This window comes from Oncorhynchus keta, chromosome 4 (assembly GCF_023373465.1).
Source record: "Oncorhynchus keta strain PuntledgeMale-10-30-2019 chromosome 4, Oket_V2, whole genome shotgun sequence".
Taxonomy (NCBI): domain Eukaryota; kingdom Metazoa; phylum Chordata; class Actinopteri; order Salmoniformes; family Salmonidae; genus Oncorhynchus; species Oncorhynchus keta.
Genome location: NC_068424.1, coordinates 64,527,880 through 64,545,473, shown reverse-complemented (window position 1 = coordinate 64,545,473; position 17,594 = coordinate 64,527,880). Strand labels below are relative to the sequence as shown.

Here is a 17,594-nt window from a genome sequence, read left to right as displayed (position 1 = left end):
GGTGAACGGAAAGGCTCTGGAGCAACGATCCGCCCTTGCTTTCTCTGCCTGGCCGGTTCCCCTCTCTCCACTGGGATTCTCTGCCTCTAACCCTTCTACAGGGTCTGAGTCACTGGCTTACTGGTGCTCTTTCATGCCGTCCCTAGGAGGGGTGCGTCACTTGAGTGGATTGAGTCACTGACGTGATCTTCCTTTTCTGGGTTGGCGCCACCCCCTTGGGTTGTGACGTCGCGGAGATCTTTCTGGGCTATACTCGGCCTTGTCTCAAGATGGTAAGTTGGTGGTTGAAGATATCCCTCTAGTGGTGCGGGGGCTGTGCCTTTGCAAAGTGGGTGGGGTTATATCCTTCCTGTTTGGCCCTCTCCGGGGGTATCGTCGGATGGGGCCACAAGGTGTCCTGACCCCTCCTGTCTCAGCCTCCAGTATTTATGCTGCAGTAGTTTATGTGTCGGGGGGCTAGGCTCAGTTTGTTATATCTGGAGTACTTCTCCTGTCTTATCTGGTGTCCTGTGTGAATTTAAGTATGCTCTCCCTAATTCTCTCTTTCTCTCTTTCTTTCTCTCTCTCGGAGGACCTGAGCCCTAGGACCATGTCTCAGGATTACCTGGCATGATGACTCCTTGCTGTCCCCAGTCCACTGGTTGTGCTGCTGCTCCAGTTTCAACTGTTCTGCCTGCGGCTATAGAAACCTGACCTGTTCACCGGACATGCTACCTGTCCCAGACCTGCTGTTTTCAACTCTCTAGAGACAGCAGGAGTGGTAGACATACTCTTACTGATCGGCTTTGAAAAGCCAACTGACATTTTCTCCTGAGGTGCTGACTTGCTGCACCCTCGACAACTACTGTGATTATTATTATTTGACCCTGCTGGTCATTTATGAACATTTGAACATCTTGGCCATGTTCTGTTATAATATCCACCGACACAGCCAGAAGAGGACTGGCCACCCCTCATAGCCTGGTTCCTCTCTAGGTTTCTTCCTAGGTTTTGTTCTTTCTAGGGAGTTTTTCTTAGCCACTGTGCTTCTACACCTGTATTGCTTGCTGTTTGGGGTTTTAGGCTGGGTTTCTGTACAGCACTTTGAGATATCAGCTGATGTAAAAAGGGCTATATAAATACATTTGATTTGAAATTTGATTTGATATCACATTTACATAAGTATTCAGACCCTTTACTCAGCACTTTGTTGAATCACCTTGGCACACCTGTAGTTGGGGAGTTTCTCCCTTCTCTGCAGATCCTCTCAAGCTCTGTCAGGTTGGATGGGGAGCGTCGCTGCACAGCTATTTTCAGGTTTGTCAGCAAATGTTCGATCCGGTTCAAGTCCAGGCTCTGGCTGGGACACTCAAGGACATTGAAACTTGTTGCAAAGCCACTCCTGCATTGTCTTGGCTGTGTACTTAAAGTCATTCTCCTTTTGGAAGGTGAACCATCGCCCCAGTCTGAGGTCCTAAGTGCTCTGGAGCAGATTTTCATCAAGGATCTCTCTGTACTTTGCTCCATTCATCTAAGTAAGGTGGTGGAAGCCTCAATCCTGACTAGTCTCCCAGTCCATGCCACTGAAAAAGCTCCCCACAGCATGAGGCTTCCACCACCTTACTTCACCGTAGGGACGGTCCCAGGTTTCCTCCAAACGTGACTCTTGGCATTCAGGCCAAAGAGTTCAATCTTGGTTTCATCAGACCAGAGAATCTTGTTTCTCATGGTCTGAGAGTTCTTTAGATTCCTTTTGGCAAACTCCAAGTGGGCTGTGATTCACCTTTTACAGAGTAGTTATTTCCGTCTGGCCACTCTACCATAAAGGCCTGATTGGTGGAGTGCTGCAGAAATGGTTGTTCTTCTGCAAGGTTCTCCCATCTCCACAGAGGAATTCTGGAGCTCAGTCAGAGTGACCACCGGCTTCTTGGTCAACTCCCTGGCCAAGGCCCTTCTCCCCCAATTGCTCAGTTTGGCTGGGTTACCTCCTCTAAGAAGTGTCTTGGTGGTTCCAAACTTCTTCCATTTAAGAATGATGGAGGCCACTGTGTTCCTGGGGACCTTCAATGCTGCACACATTTTTGGTACCCTTCCACAGATCTGTGCCTCGACACAATCCTGTCTCGGCGCTCTACAGTCATTTACTTAGACCTCATAGCTTGGGTTTTGCTCTGGCATGCACTGTCAGCTGTAAGACATTTTATAGACAGGTGTGTGCCTTTCCAAATCATATCCAATCAATAGAATTTACCGTAGGTGAACTCCAATCAGGTTGTATAAACATATCAAGGATGATCAATGGAAACAAGATGCACCTGAGCTCAATTTCAAGAATCATAGCAAAGGGTCTGAATACTTATGTAAATGAGTTTTTTTTTTTTGCAAACATTTCTGAAAATCTGTTTTTGCTTTGTATTATGGGGTATTGGGTCTATTGATGATTTTAAAAATGATTTAATCCATTTTAGAAAAAGGCTGTAACGTAGCAAAATGTGGTAAAGGGGAAGGGGTCTGGGATACATACCATGTCCCCACACTGGGAGAATACACTGCACCCCATCTACAAACCAATGACATTACAAATTAGTCTCATAAAAACATGACAAATAAATACAAGTGATGAATGTATATAGCCTACAGTTACAGTATGCAAGCTTGTGTACATGTATGGGTTCAGGCCTAAAGGAGACGTATGCCTTTGGGAGAAATTATGAGATGGGTGTTGATTGCACAGTGGTTTGTTGGCAGGGCAGGGGTGGAACATATCACAGGTGAGTGCCACCATCAGGTCAAACAGACTGCTGTGTTATTACAGATCAGACAATGCCCAAGGCTGGGTGGCATGTACATATACGTCATGTTAGGTTAGATACGGGATACCTTCTACCAGTCTGATCATATGGAAGACCGAATCATAATATTTATAGTAGTAATCTAACAAGCACTTCTCAACATTTTCGTCATGATATTTTCAACTCTTCAACCACATATAATTTTGCATCTGATATATTTCATTATGGGTGTGGACATTAAGAACATTTTGGCATTGCTTTTATGTATATTTTTCCTCTTCTCATCTGTACTGGCATTGTAAATCATGACCATATCTGTTAAATATTATTGTATTAATTTGACAGTGACTCCCAGAGAACCCATTAAAAGACTCTAATAATGAATAATTTGACAGCTGTAAAATCGGATAATGACTTCTGAGAAACGTAGCTGATGGACAGAAATAACAGGGTATTTTTAGCCACTTGTTAAACCAAGGGAAAGTGGGAAGCAGCCAACTATAACCTCAGTAATTATCTTATATTTTGTGCATTTGGAAAAGACAGTCATCCAATTTTCTTTGATCGTGAGGGAAAGAGAAGGAAAGCTAATTCTAGACCCAGGAGTTGCACCTGAAAAAGGACTCTGGAGTCTTACTGATAATGTAACAGGAAAACTAATTTAGAGATATTTCAATTTATTACCAAATACACCAACGTGTTACAGTGGCAGTATTCATTATTTTGGTTCTATTGCTAGCTTGATGAAGTCACACAAACAGACCATTTTGTTTGCCAGATAGCAGAGGCATGGATTCCAGTCACATGAATTGGATTTGATGACTTGATAGAAAATAAAATAAATATCTCCAGATTTGACTTGGACTTTGAACCTCCAGACACATGACTCGACTTTGACTTGAAACGAATGACTTGAAATGGTTTTGTAACGTTTTGTCACTCCTTTTGTGGCACAGGGTCTCCGTGGATTAGGCCTATTTTCCACACAGCCAGAGAGAGTATCATATATTCAAAAAAACAAATTGACTAGTAAAACGCACACTGATTGGACTAGCAAACTGTCAATCAATACAGACCGAATAAAGGTGAGCAAGTGCACTGAGAAGATTTTAGGGGCCTGAGAGTGTGAAACTTAATGTGGAAAATATATATTTTCCATACATAGACTATTTGAATAGGCTACATATGCTCTACCATTTGTATGTTATATTTATACCTATGTTTATTCGATCTGGTCACTAACATGGGCCTACGGCATTGCATCAAATGATTGTTTCAGAAACATCTAATCTGTGCTTCAGAATACAAAAATAGCACATTTTAACTGTTGACCAATGACCAGTATGGCGCACATATCTAAATTAGTAGCCAGGTTTCAAGAAAATTGTCGACAGATTTTCATACGAATATTCTAAAATCTGCATAACAAATGTGAGCATTTTCCGACCAGAGATGTGTTTCAATCAAATGTATTTATTGGGGATAAAAGGCTGTGCATGATGAGGTGGTGCACATAAACATTTATTGGGGATAAAAGGCTGTGCATGATGAGGTGGTGCACATAAACATTTATTGGGGATAAAAGGCTGTGCATGATGACGTGGTGCACATAAACATTTATTGGGGATAAAAGGCTGTGCATGATGACGTGGTGCACGTAAACATTTATTGGGGATAAAAGGCTGTGCATGATGACGTGGTGCACGTAAACATTTATTGGGGATAAAAGGCTGTGCATGTTTACGTGGTGCACGTAAACATTTATTGGGGATAAAAGGCTGTGCATGTTGATGTAGTGCACATAAAAATAACTTTTGTGATTAAAAATATATTCAATGGGTTTCCATCACATTTTAAACTCAACTGATGGTTTTGTTGCAAAAACTGTTGCGGTATATAACAAACGTGCCCAGTCCGGTCGCAGATACAGTGCGGGTAGGCTACCTACATTATGAGATTATTACGGATAAGAGCAATATTTTTAATGGTCAAACTGCAGGCAAGAATTGATCACCGTGCACGTCCACCACCCTGTGAAGTTCATCATAATTGATGTAATCTGCAGCCTAATAAACTGCATAGTTTCCCGAGTCGTAGTGGGAGGATCACACACCATATCATCGAGTGACTCCCAATTTACTTCGATATGATGGAATAATATATCAATATTTTAAGGAGTTTCCATCGCCATTTCTCGCATAATTAATTTCACCAACACAAAAAGATCCCACCATGTCTGTCGGCATTTCTAAAATTGTACCGGCATATCCTTTTTCCATCAACTCGGTCTTGACTGTTTTCATGCATCAGGTAATTCATCCTCATTAAATTGTTGGATGGAAAACTGATTGGTGACCAGACATTTTCTTCGGTTTTGCCTGGCAAAAACAGAGTCGCCTAACTACATTCATATTAGAGTAGCCTAACTACATGCATCTTTGCCAGAACATGAGGCTACCTGCTGATTTCATTGATAATTTTCATATTTCAGAAGGACCTAGTTTGGGTGGGTTAATTATATAGCCCTACCTGTGGTCGGTACTGGCTATAAGATTAAAGATACTGTACACTACATGAACAAAAGTATGTGGACACCTGCTCGTCAAACATCTCATTCCAAAATCATGGGCATTAATATAGCCTCCACTCTTTTAGGAAGGCTTTCCACTAGATTTTGGAACATTGCTGTGGGGACTTGCTTCCATTCAGCCACAAGAGCATTAGTGAGGACGGGCACTGATGTTTTGCGATTAGGCCTGGCTCGCAGTCGGCATTCCAATTCATCCCAAAGGTGTTTGATGGGGTTGAGGTCAGGGCTCTGTGCAGGCCTGCCAAGTTCTTCCACACCGATCTCAACAAACCATTTCTGTATGGATCTGACTTTGTGCATGGGGCACTGTCATGCTGAAACAGGAAAGGGCATTCCCCAAACTGTTGCCACAAAGTTGGAGGCACAGAATCGTCTAGAATGTAATTGTATGCTGTAGTTTTAGGATTTCCCTTGACTGCAACTAAGGGGCTTAGCCCGAACCACGAAAAACAGCCACAGACCATTATTCCTGCTCCATCAAACTTTACAGTTGGCACTATGCATTGGGGCAGGTAGTATTGGTTCAGTTTGGAACTTAGTAGTGAGTGTTGCAACCGAGAACAGACAATTTTTACACGCTATGCGCTTCAGCACTCAGCGGTTCCATTCTGTGAGTTTGTGTGGTCTACCACTTCACAGAAATTTTACAAACTGACTTGTTGGAAAGGTGGCATCCTATGACGGTGCCACATTGAAAGTCAATGAGCTCTTCAAAATGGCCATTCTACTGCCAATGTTTGTCAATGGAGATTGCAAGGCGGTGTGCTCGATTTTATACACCTGTCAGCATACTTTTGTATATATAGTGTATATATAGTGTCGCTGTAACATTGCACTACCTTCAATAGGCCCAGTAAACCTGTTGACATTGAGACTGGTGTTTTGCGGGTACTATTTAATGACGCTGCCAGTTGAGGACTCGTGAGGCGTCTGTTTCTTACACTAGACTCACTAATATACTTGTCCTCTTGCTCAGTTGTGCACCGGGGCCTCCCACTCCTCTTTCTATTCTGGTTAGTGCCAGTTTGCGCTGTTCTGTGAAGGGAGTAGTACAGTGTTGTACAAGATCTTCAGTTTCTTGGCAATTTCTCAAATGGAATAGAAATGGAATTTCTCAGAACAAGAATAGACTGATGAGTTTCAGAAGAAAGTTCTTTGTTTCTGGCCATTTTGAGCCCGTAATCGAACCCACAAATGCTGATGCTCCAGATACTCAACTAGTCTAAAGAAGGACAGTTTTATTGCTTCTTTAATCAGGACAACAGTTTTCAGCTGTGCTACACAAAGATGCCATTACTATTTATCTCTATAGTGACTTCATCCCACCTCTGCCAGATAGGCTACCTTGCAATTGAGGCAAAGCCTTCATATAAGGATTGGGCTAGTTAGTTTAATGTTTATTTTCCAAGTCTGTTGTCTCTAGAGATAACACTGACTGGCCAAATTCAATATCTTTAAATGAATGAATTATATTTTATATCTAGGACATTACCTCTTAGATTGAATGGTCATGACAGATCAAGTCTAATAATTTTTCAAATAGGAAAATAAACCATAGAGACAATATTTATGATCAATGCCACCTTTCAGCATGAAGGGGGTGGCAGGTAGCCTAGCCTAGTGGTTAGAGCGTTGGGTCAATAACTGAAAGGTTGCTGTATCGAATTCTCGCGCTGACAAGGTAAAACTCTGTTGTTCTTCCCCTGAACAAGGTAGATAACCCACTATTCCCTGGTAGGCTGTCATTGTAAATAAGAATGTATTCTTAACTAATTTACCAGGTTATGTAAAGTTTACATAAAAAATGAAAAGCATGGATTTTCTCTCCAAGTGGTTCTCCGACAGAGGTCGTTATTACGCCTTCGACAGCAACAAGCACGTGTTGTTGTCCTCCGGGTTCCCATAAATCAATTTTGTAGTTTATTTTGGCACCGGCGTTAAAATCTCGCGTAATTTGGTCAGCTGACACACTGTCACTGGACAGGGCCGTTGCCAGTGAGTCGCAAAGATTGTGAACATTGTGCGGCTTGCATCGTGCTATTATACCTCTGTGGCGTGCAAAGCTATTAGCTAGTAACAGAGGACACACGAAAGATCCGGGAAAGGGGTGTCGTCTGAAAGCTGGAAACTGAAAGAAACAACTGAAGTAAGGAACAGATATATCGTTATCACTATTTCGCTCTTATAGCATTAGCTAGTTAACTTCCGCGTGTGTAGCTAGCTAACGTTAGCTGGCTAGCTAACATAGCTAAGTCACAACCACAGCCAACGTTAGCTAGTTAACTAAGTTAATAACTCGAGGAAAGTGTATTTGTTTGGTAGTTAACTGGAAGGCACAGCCCATGCAATATTTCTTGAAGTTCGTATCATTTGGGTTTTCTGGTTAGCTAGTTATCTAACGTTACCTCACAGATAGTAATAAGGCCGGTTATTTATACAAATCCTTGGTTACCTAGCTACGTAGCTAGCTAACGTTAGCACGAAGACCATAGGAAACGTTTTGAAACGGAAACCGTTTACTCCAAACGTGAAACGTTTTGCAACGAAAACTAGATTTTCTATTGGACAAATTCAGACCCCTCCCCGTTTAATTATGTTTGCTTCCGTCTGGTCCTGTTTGGTTCCTAGTGAATACCTAGATCGAAAATATACAAGACAACGTCGTCACAAATCTGGGACCAGCGCCCATAGCGATCATATAGCTAATTCTATAACAGCGTCGTTGCTAACGATTAGTGCCGTTACTAACTAGTATAGTTGGTCCCTCTGGCATAGAGATATATATCCACCCTGCTGGTCCCATAGCCATGCATTTATAGAATTGGGCAATGCTATTTCTGCAATTAAAATGCATTTACATCCATCTAAGGCATCCATGTTAGCTCCCCATTAACATTACATGGGGAATACTTGAACAATGCGAAGTAACAGAATGTCTAGATTTATAACAATATTACACATTCTGAAAGTTGGCGCTGGCTGATTTCATTGTTGAAATAGCTATGGGATATTAGAATCCCGTTGTCTTACCCTTTGTCATCTTCAACCTAGGTGTATATGCTAGTCTCTGCTAGTTGGATCCTGTTGGTTAGCAAAGTACCCATATGACAGAGAAGTGCTGACAGTGAGGCTTGGTACGGGCTAGTAACGTTACTCCGTACCATACTATTGTTTTTTAAATTTTATTTTTTTATTTCACCTTTATTTAACCAGGTAGGCTAGTTGAGAACAGGTTCTCATTTGCAACTGCGACCTGGCCAAGATAAAGCATAGCAGTGTGAACAGACAACACAGTTACACATGGAGTAAACAATTAACAAGTCAATAACACAGAGAAAAAAGGGGAGTCTATATACAATGTGTGCAAAAGGCATGAGGAGGTAGGTGAATAATTACAATATTGCAGATTAACACTGGAGTGATAAATGATCAGATGATCATGTACAGGTAGAGAGATATTGGTGTGCAAAAGAGCAGAAAAGTAAATAAATAACTGTGGGGATGAGGTAGGTGAAAATGGGTGTGCTATTTACCAATAGATTATGTACAGCTGCAGCGATTGGTTAGCTGCTCAGCCAGCTGATGTTTGAAGTTGGTGAGGGAGATAAGTCTCCAACTTCAGCGATTTTTTTTTTTTTTTTTTTTTTTTGCAATTCGTTCCAGTCACAGGCAGCAGAGTACTGGAACGAAAGGTGGCCGAATGAGGTGTTTAGGGATGATCAATGAGATACACCTGCAGGAGCGCGTGCTACAGATGGGTGTTGCCATCGTGACCAGTGAGCTGAGATAAGGCGGAGCTTTGCCTAGCATGGCCTTGTAGATGACCTGGAGCCAGTGGGTCTGGCGACGAATATGTAGCGAGGGCCAGCCGACTAGAGCATACAAGTCGCAGTGGTGGGTAGTATAAGGTGCTTTAGTGACAACGGATGGCACTGTGATAAACTGCATCCAGTTTGCTGAGAAGAGTGTTGGAAGCTATTTTGTAGATGACATCGCCGAAGTCGAGGATCGGTAGGATAGTCCGTTTTACTAGGGTAAGCTTGGCAGCGTGAGTGAAGGAGGCTTTGTTGCGGAATAGAAAGCCGATTCTTGATTTGATTTTCGATTGGAGATGTTTGATATGGGTCTGGAAGGAGAGTTTGCAGTCTAGCCAGACACCTAGGTACTTATAGGTGTCCACATATTCAAGGTCGGAAACATCCAGTGTGGTGATGCTAGTCGGGCATGCGGGTGCAGGCAGCGATCGGTTGAAAAGCATGCATTTGGTTTTACTAGCGCTTAAGAGCAGTTGGAGGCCACGGAAGGAGTATTGTATGGCATTGAAGCTCGATTGGAGGTTAGATAGCACAGTGTCCAATGACGGGCCGACAGTGTATACAATGGTGTCGTCTGCGTAGAGGTGGATCAGGGAATCGCCCGCAGCAAGAGCAACATCATTGATATATACAGAGAAAAGAGTCGGCCTGAGAATTGAACCCTGTGGCACCCCCATAGAGACTGCCAGAGGACCGGACAACATGCCCTCCGATGTGACACACTGAACTCTGTCTGCAAAGTAATTGGTGAACCAGGCAAGGCAGTCATCCGAAAAACCGAGGCTACTGAGTCTGCCGATAAGAATATGGTGATTGACAGAGTCGAAAGCCTTGGCAAGGTCGATGAAGACGGCTGCACAGTACTGTCTTTTATCGATGGCGGTTATGATGTCATTTAGTACCTTGAGTGTGGCTGAGGTGCACCCGTGACCGGCTCGGAAACCAGATTGCATAGCGGAGAAGGTACGGTGGGATTCGAGATGGTCAGTGACATGTTTGTTGACTTGGCTTTCGAAGACCTTAGATAGGCAGGGCAGGATGGATATAGGTCTGTAACAGTTTGGGTCCAGGGTGTCTCCCCTTTGAAGAGGGGGATGACTGCGGCAGCTTTCCAATCCTTGGGGATCTCAGACGATATGAAAGAGAGGTTGAACAGGCTGGTAATAGGGGTTGCGACAATGGTGGCGGATAGTTTCAGAAATAGAGGGTCCAGATTGTCAAGCCCAGCTGATTTATACGGGTCCAGGTTTTGCAGCTCTTTCAGAACATCTGCCATCTGGATTTGGGTAAAGGAGAACCTGGAGAGGCTTGGGCGAGGAGCTGTGGGGGGGCCGGAGCTGTTGGCCGAGGTAGGAGTAGCCAGGCGGAAGGCGTGGCCAGCCGTTGAGAAATGCTTGTTGAAGTTTTCGATAATCATGGATTTGTCGGTGGTGACCGTGTTCCCTAGCCTCAGTGCAGTGGACAGCTGGGAGGAGGTGCTCTTGTTCTCCGTGGACTTCAGTGTCCCAGAACTTTTTGGAGTTGGAGCTACAGGATGCAAACTTCTGCCTGAAGAAGCTGACCTTAGCTTTCCTGACTCACTGCGTGTATTGGTTCCTGACTTCCCTGAACAGTTGCATATCGCGGGGACTGTTCGATGCTATTGCAGTCCGCCACAGGATGTTTTTGTGCTGGTCGAGGGCAGTCAGATCTGGAGTGAACCAAGGGCTGTATCTGTTCTTAGTTCTGCATTTTTTGAACGGAGCATGCTTATCTAAAATGGTGAGGAAGTTACTCTTAAAGAATGACCAGGCATCCTCAACTGACGGGATGAGGTCAGTGTCCTTCCAGGATACCCGGGCCAGGTCGATTAGAAAGGCCTGCTCACAGAAGTGTTTTAGGGAGCGTTTGACAGTGATGAGGGAGGGGTGGTCGTTTGACTGCGGCACCGTAGCGGATACAGGCAATGAGGCAGTGGTCGCTGAGATCCTGGTTGAAGACAGCGGAGGTGTATTTGGTGGGCCAGTTGGTCAGGATGACGTCTATGAGGGTGCCCTTGCTTACAGAGTTAGGGTTGTACCTGGTGGGTTCCTTGATGATTTGTGTGAGATTGAGGGCATCTAGCTTAGATTGTAGGACTGCCGGGGTGTTAAGCATATCCCAGTTTAGGTCACCGAACAGAACAAACTCTGAAGCTAGATGGGGGGCAATCAATTCACAAATGGCGTCCAGGGCACAGATGGGAGCTGAGGGGGGTCGGTAGCAGGCGGCAACAGTGAGACTTATTTCTGGAGAGAGTAATTTTCAGAATTAGTAGTTCGAACTGTTTGGGTATGGACCTGGAAAGTATGACATTACTTTGCAGGCTATCTCTGCAGTAGACTGCAACTCCTCCCCCTTTAGCAGTTCTATCTTGACAGAAGATGTTATAGTTGGGTATGGAAATCTCTGAATTTTTGGTGGCCTTCCTGAGCCAGGATTCAGACACGGCAAGGACATCAGGGTTAGCAGAGTGTGCTAAAGCAGTGAGTAAAACAAACTTAGGGAGGAGGCTTCTGATGTTGACATGCATGAAACCAAGGCTTTTTCGATCACAGAAGTCAACAAATGAGGGTGCCTGGGGACATGCAGGGCCTGGGTTTACCTCCACATCACCCGCGGAACAGAGAAGGAGTAGTATGAGGGTGCGGCTAAGGGCTATCAAAACTGGTCGCCTAGAGTGTTGGGGACAGAGAATAAGAGGAGCAGGTTTCTGGGCATGGTAGAATATATTCAGGGCATAATGCGCAGACAGGGGTATGGTGGGGTGCGGGTATGGCGGAGGTAAGCCCAGGCACTGGGTGATGATGAGAGAGGTTGCATCTCTGGACATGCTGGTTGTAATGGGTGAGGTCACCGCATGTGTGGGAGGTGGGACAAAGGAGGTATCAGGGTTGCAGAAGAGTATTTGGAAGCTTAGGTTTAGCAAAATGTTTTTAAAGATATGCGAAGAAAAAATATCTAAAACGAAAAAGAGACGATATTTACAGAGAGACGATACGACAGGACGACTTACTGCTATGCCATCTTGGATTATGGCTTAGGCTAATGTTACCTCCTGCTGGGATAGCATTTGGTTCTTGAGCTAGCTTTGACTGTTTAAATATTTACCAGCTAGCTACCTAAAGGAAAACAACGTGGCTAGCTAGGTTAGCAAGCTACAACCTTTTTTAAAACTCATTATCTACTATACCTAGTGTGTGTGAGAGACTGCGAAAGAGACAGAGAGACTGTACCAGGACCACTAACATACAAACTTGTTATTCATATTATTATTATATTAGGATAGTTTTTTTTGTAACCTAGCAACACAAGAACAGCCCCTTACTCACAGCCATCAAGGCGGCTAAGAGGAATCACTTTCTGAACAGATTAGTAACTGTGGTCTTTTAATGAATCACGTAAGCCCACGGTGCATCAGAGGTAACGATGATGATCTCTGTGCTCATGAATGTGGGTGTAATACTGTTTACCACTCACAGGACTGATGTTATGTTTCAGGTTTTAAGTTGTCACATGCACAAGTACAGTACAACTCCTTTCTTGCTTGCTCTAAACCCAACAATACAGTAATCAATATCAATGTTGCACTAAAAATAACACAAGGTAGAAAAAAAACACAAGAAATATAAATAAAAGGAACATGAAGTATGTAAGCTATATACAGGGCCAGTTATAATACCATATTTACACTGCGCAGGGTTACTGGACTGCTAGACCTTGATATGTATAGGGGTAAGGTATCTAGGTATTTTATTAGGATCTTTTATTATGTTTTATTAGGATGTTGCAAAAGCAGCAGCGACTCTTTCTGGGGTCCATACAAAACATGAAACATGACCTAATACAGAACCTTAATAGATAAGTACAGCTCAAGGACAGAACTACATAATTTTAAAAATAGCATACGTAGCCTACATATCAATACATACACACAAACTATCTAGGTCAAATAGGGGAGAGGTGCTGTGAGGTGTTGCTTTCTGTTTTTTAAAAACCAGGTTTGCAGTTCATTTGAGCGATGGGAGTTCCGTGCAATAATGTCTCTGTAATATTGTACGCTCTCTTGAATTTGTTCTAGATTTGGGGACTGTGCAAAGACCCCTGGTGGCATGCCTGGTGGGGAAAGTGTGTGTTAGAGCTGTGTGTAAGCTGACTATGCAAACAATTTAGAATTTTGAACACATTGTTTCTTATAAAAAGAAGTGATGCAGTCACTCTCCTCAACTCTTAGCCAAGAGAGTCTGGCATGCATAAGGATTTATATTAGCCCTCTGATTACAATAAAATATTTTCATAAATACTTTAGAGGAAAATTGACAGTGACGCTGTGCGAAATGAGTGTTAATATAGTAAAGATTTCTTGACCAAATTTCATCATGATACTGTTGTAGTAATCTGAAAATGCAGTGTACCTCATGAGCCAAGAAATCACCGTTAACTTGAATTCATATGGCATAGGCTATGTACTCGTGGGTCCCGTGTTAACCAACGAAAAATGCACAAATGTGCTAAAATGCTTTACAATTCTTTATTTGCATACCTCAAAAAAAGTAAAAAATATTAGCATTTTCATAACACTAGAGGAGAATTTTGATGTGACATTCTGAGAATATGAATGTGACAGGGTCCCAAAAGAGACTGAAATGATGACACTGCACTCTATTTCAAATGTACAAAGTTATTTTATGTATTTTATTTTAAATTTTTTAAATTTGACCCCCTTTTCTCCCAATTACCCCTTTTTCTATCCAATTGTTTTTTTAGTAGCTACTATCTTGTCTCATCGCTACATCTCCCATACGGGCTTCAGTTCTGCCCACGCATGACTTTCAACCTTCATCTCCACTGGAGTCGCTGGTGCGCGATGAGACAATGATTTCCCTACCGGCCAAACCCTCCCTAACCCAGACGACGCTAGGTCAATTGTGCGTCGCCACACGGACCTCCCGGTCGTGGCCGGTTACGACAGAGCCTGGGCGCGAACACAGTCTCTGGTGGCACAGCTGGCGCTGCAGTACCACTGCGCCACCCGGGAGGCCCCTCAGTTTAAGTTATTTAATTCTAAATCATGAATGACATATGTTTGTTACCATTTCTCATTATGTTATATATACCCCCCCCAACCTTTATTTAATCAGAAAGGCTAGTTGAGAACAAGTTCTCATTTGCAACTGCAACCTGGCCAAGATAAAGCAAAGCTGTTACACATACAACAACACAGAGTTACACATGGAATAAACAAGTCAATAGTCAATAATACAGTAGAAAATGTATATATACAGTATGTGCAAATGAGGTAGGATAAGGGAGGAAAAGGCAATAAATAGGCCATGGTGGTGAAGTAATTACAATATAGCAATTCAAATAATATATGCCATTTAGCTGACGCTTTTATCCAAAGCGACTTACAGTCATGTGTGCATACATTCTACGTATGGGTGGTCCCGGGAATCGAACCCACTACCCTGGCATTACAAGCGCCATGCTCTACCAACTGAGCCACAGAACACTGGAACACACTGGAATAGTAGATGTGCAGAAGATGAATGTGCAAGTAGAGATACTTGGATGCAAAGGAGCAAGATAAATAAGTAAATACAGTATGGGGATGAGGTAGTTGGATGGGCTTTTTACAGATGGGCTATGTGCAGTGATCTATGAGCTGCTCTGGAGATATGAGTCTCCAGCTTCAGTGATTTTTGCAGTTCGTTCCAGTCCTTGCCAGCAGAGAACTGGAAGGAAAGGTGGCCAAAGTTGGTGTTTGCTTTGGGGATGACCAGTGAAATATACCTGCTCGATTGCGTGGTACGGATGGGTGCTGCTATGGTGACCAGTGAGCTGAGATAAGGCGGGGCTTTACCAAGCAGAGACTTGTGGATGACCTGGAGCCAGTGGGTTTGGTGACGTTTAAGTCGGAAGTTTACATACACCTTAGCCAAATACATTTATTCTCACAATTCCTGACATTATTCCTAGTAAAAAAATTCCCTGTCATAGGTCCGTTAGGATCACCACTTTATTTTAAGAATGTGAAATGTCAGAATAATAGTGTATAGAGAGATTTATTTCAGCTTTTTATTTCTTTCATCACATTCCCAGTGGGTCAGAAGTTTACATACACTCAATTAGTATTTGGTAGCTTTGCCTTTAAAATTGATTAACTTGGGTCAAACGTGTCTGGTAGCCTTCCACAAGTGTCCCACAATAAGTTGGGTGAATTCTGTCCCATTCCTCCTGACAGAGCTGGTGTAACGGAGTCAGGATTGTAGGCCTCCTTGCTCGCACACACTTTCAGTTCTGCCCACACATTTTCTATAGGATTGAGGTCAGGGCTTTGTGATGGCCACTCCAATAACTTGACTTTGTTGTCCATAAGCCATTTTGCCACAACTTCAGAAGTATGTTTGGGGTCATTGTCCATTTGGAAGACCCATTTGCGACCAAGCTTTAACTTCCTGACTGATGTCTTGAGATGTTACTTTAATATATCCACATAATTGTCCTACCTCATGATGCCATCTATTTTATGTTCTGGGATTGATTTGCACCATTCGCACACCAAAGTACATTCATCTCTAAGCGCGTCTCCTTGAGTGGTATGACTGCTGCGTGTTCCCATGGTGTTTATACTTGCATACTATTGTTTGTACAGATAAACGTGGTACATTTTGGCGTTTGGAAATTGCTCCCAAGGATGAACCAGACTTGTGGAGGTCTACAATTTTTTTGCTGAGGTCTTGGCTGATTTTCTTTTGATTTTCCTGTGATGTCAAGCAAAGAGGCACTGAGTTTGAAGGTAGGCCTTGAAATACATCCACAGGTACACCTCCAATTGACTCAAATGATGTCAATTAGCCTATCAGCAGCTTCTAAAGCCATGACATAATTTTCTGGAATTTCCCAAGCTGTTTAAATGCACAGTCAACTTAGTGTATGTACACTTCTGACCCATTGGAATTGTGATACAGTGAATTATAAGTGAACTAATCTGTCTGTAAACAATTGTTGGAAATATTACTTGTCATGCACCAAGTAGATGTCCTAAATGACTTGCCAAAACTATAGTTTAAGACATTTGTGGAGTGGTTGAATATTGAGTTTTAATGACTCCTTCCTAAGTGTATGTAAATTTCCGACTTCAGCTGTACCAATGAAGTACAACGAGCCTGTCCTCCGGTTTCTCCATCCAACAGCCACAACTGACAACCCCTAGCTTCTCGGGTCCTGTGTGGCTCATTTGTTAGAGCTTGGCGCTAGCATGGCTAAGGTTGTTGGTATGGTTCCCATGAGTCCAAAAATAATACAAATATATGCACACACTGTAAGTTGCTTTGGATAAAAGCATCTGCTAAATGGCATATATACATACAGTACCAGCCAAAAGTTTGGACACACTATTCATTCAAGCATTTTTCTTTCTTTTTGTAGCTAAAACTACATTGTAGAATAATAGTGGAGACATCAAAACTGAAATTACACGTATTGAATCATGTAGTAACCGAATAAGTGTTAAACAAATCAAAATATATTTTAGATTCTTCAAAGTAGCCACCCTTTGCCTTGATGAAAGCTTTGCACACTCTTGGCATTCTCTCAACCAGCTTCATGGGGTAGTCACCTGGATTGCATTTCAATTAACAGATGTGCCTTGTTAGAAGTTCATTTGTGGAATTTCGTTCCTTAATGCGTTTGAGCCAATCAGTTGTGTTGTGACAAGGGGCGGGTGGTATACAGCCCTATTTGGTAAAAGACCCAGTCCATATTATGACAAGAACAGCTCAAATAAGCTCTCGTGAGGACCGCCAGAGGAAAGGAAGACCGAGAGTTACCTCTGCTGCAGAGGTTAAGTCATTAGAGTTACCAGCCTCCGACATCGACAATTAACTGTTACTTCAGAGTTCAAGTAACAGACACATCTTAACATCAACTGTTCAGAGGAGACTGCATGAATCAGGCCTTCTTGGGCAAATAAGGAGGCTTGCTTGGGTCAAGAAACACGAGGAATGGACTGGTGAAAATCTGTCTTTGATGCCAAATTGGAGAGTTTTAGTTAGAACCGCTTTGCCTTTGTGAGACGCAGAGTAGGTGAACAGATGATCTCTGCATCTGGTTCTCTGCGTGAAGCATGGAGGAGGTGGTGTGGTGGTGCTTTGCTGGTGACACTGTCTGTGATCTATTTAGAATTCAAGGCACACTTAACCAGCATGGCTACCACAGCATTCTGCAGCGATACGCCATCCCATCTGGTTTGGGCTCAGTGGGACTATCATTTGTTTTTCAACAGGACAGTGACCCAACACACCTCCAGGCTGTGTAAGGGCTATTTGACCAAGGATGTAGTGCTGCATCAGATTACCTGGCCTCCACAATCACCCGACCTCAACCCAATTGAGATGG

The 17,594-nt window shown here is 43.1% G+C and overlaps 1 protein-coding gene across 4 annotated transcripts in view; it reads left to right on the top strand.

Moving 5' to 3' along the window:
* Window positions 1-7,311: 7,311 nt before the first annotated feature.
* LOC118384047 (ecto-NOX disulfide-thiol exchanger 2-like) overlaps window positions 7,312-17,594 on the top strand; it is a 317,169-nt gene continuing 306,886 nt past the window's right edge. For 3 of the 4 annotated variants that reach the window (XM_052512574.1, XM_052512561.1, XM_052512564.1), the window contains exon 1: window positions 7,314-7,507. The gene's annotated coding sequence lies outside the window, so the exon portion shown is untranslated. Of the gene's footprint in view, window positions 7,508-17,594 lie in introns of all 4 variants that reach the window. The other variant, XM_052512566.1, reaches the window with a different exon arrangement.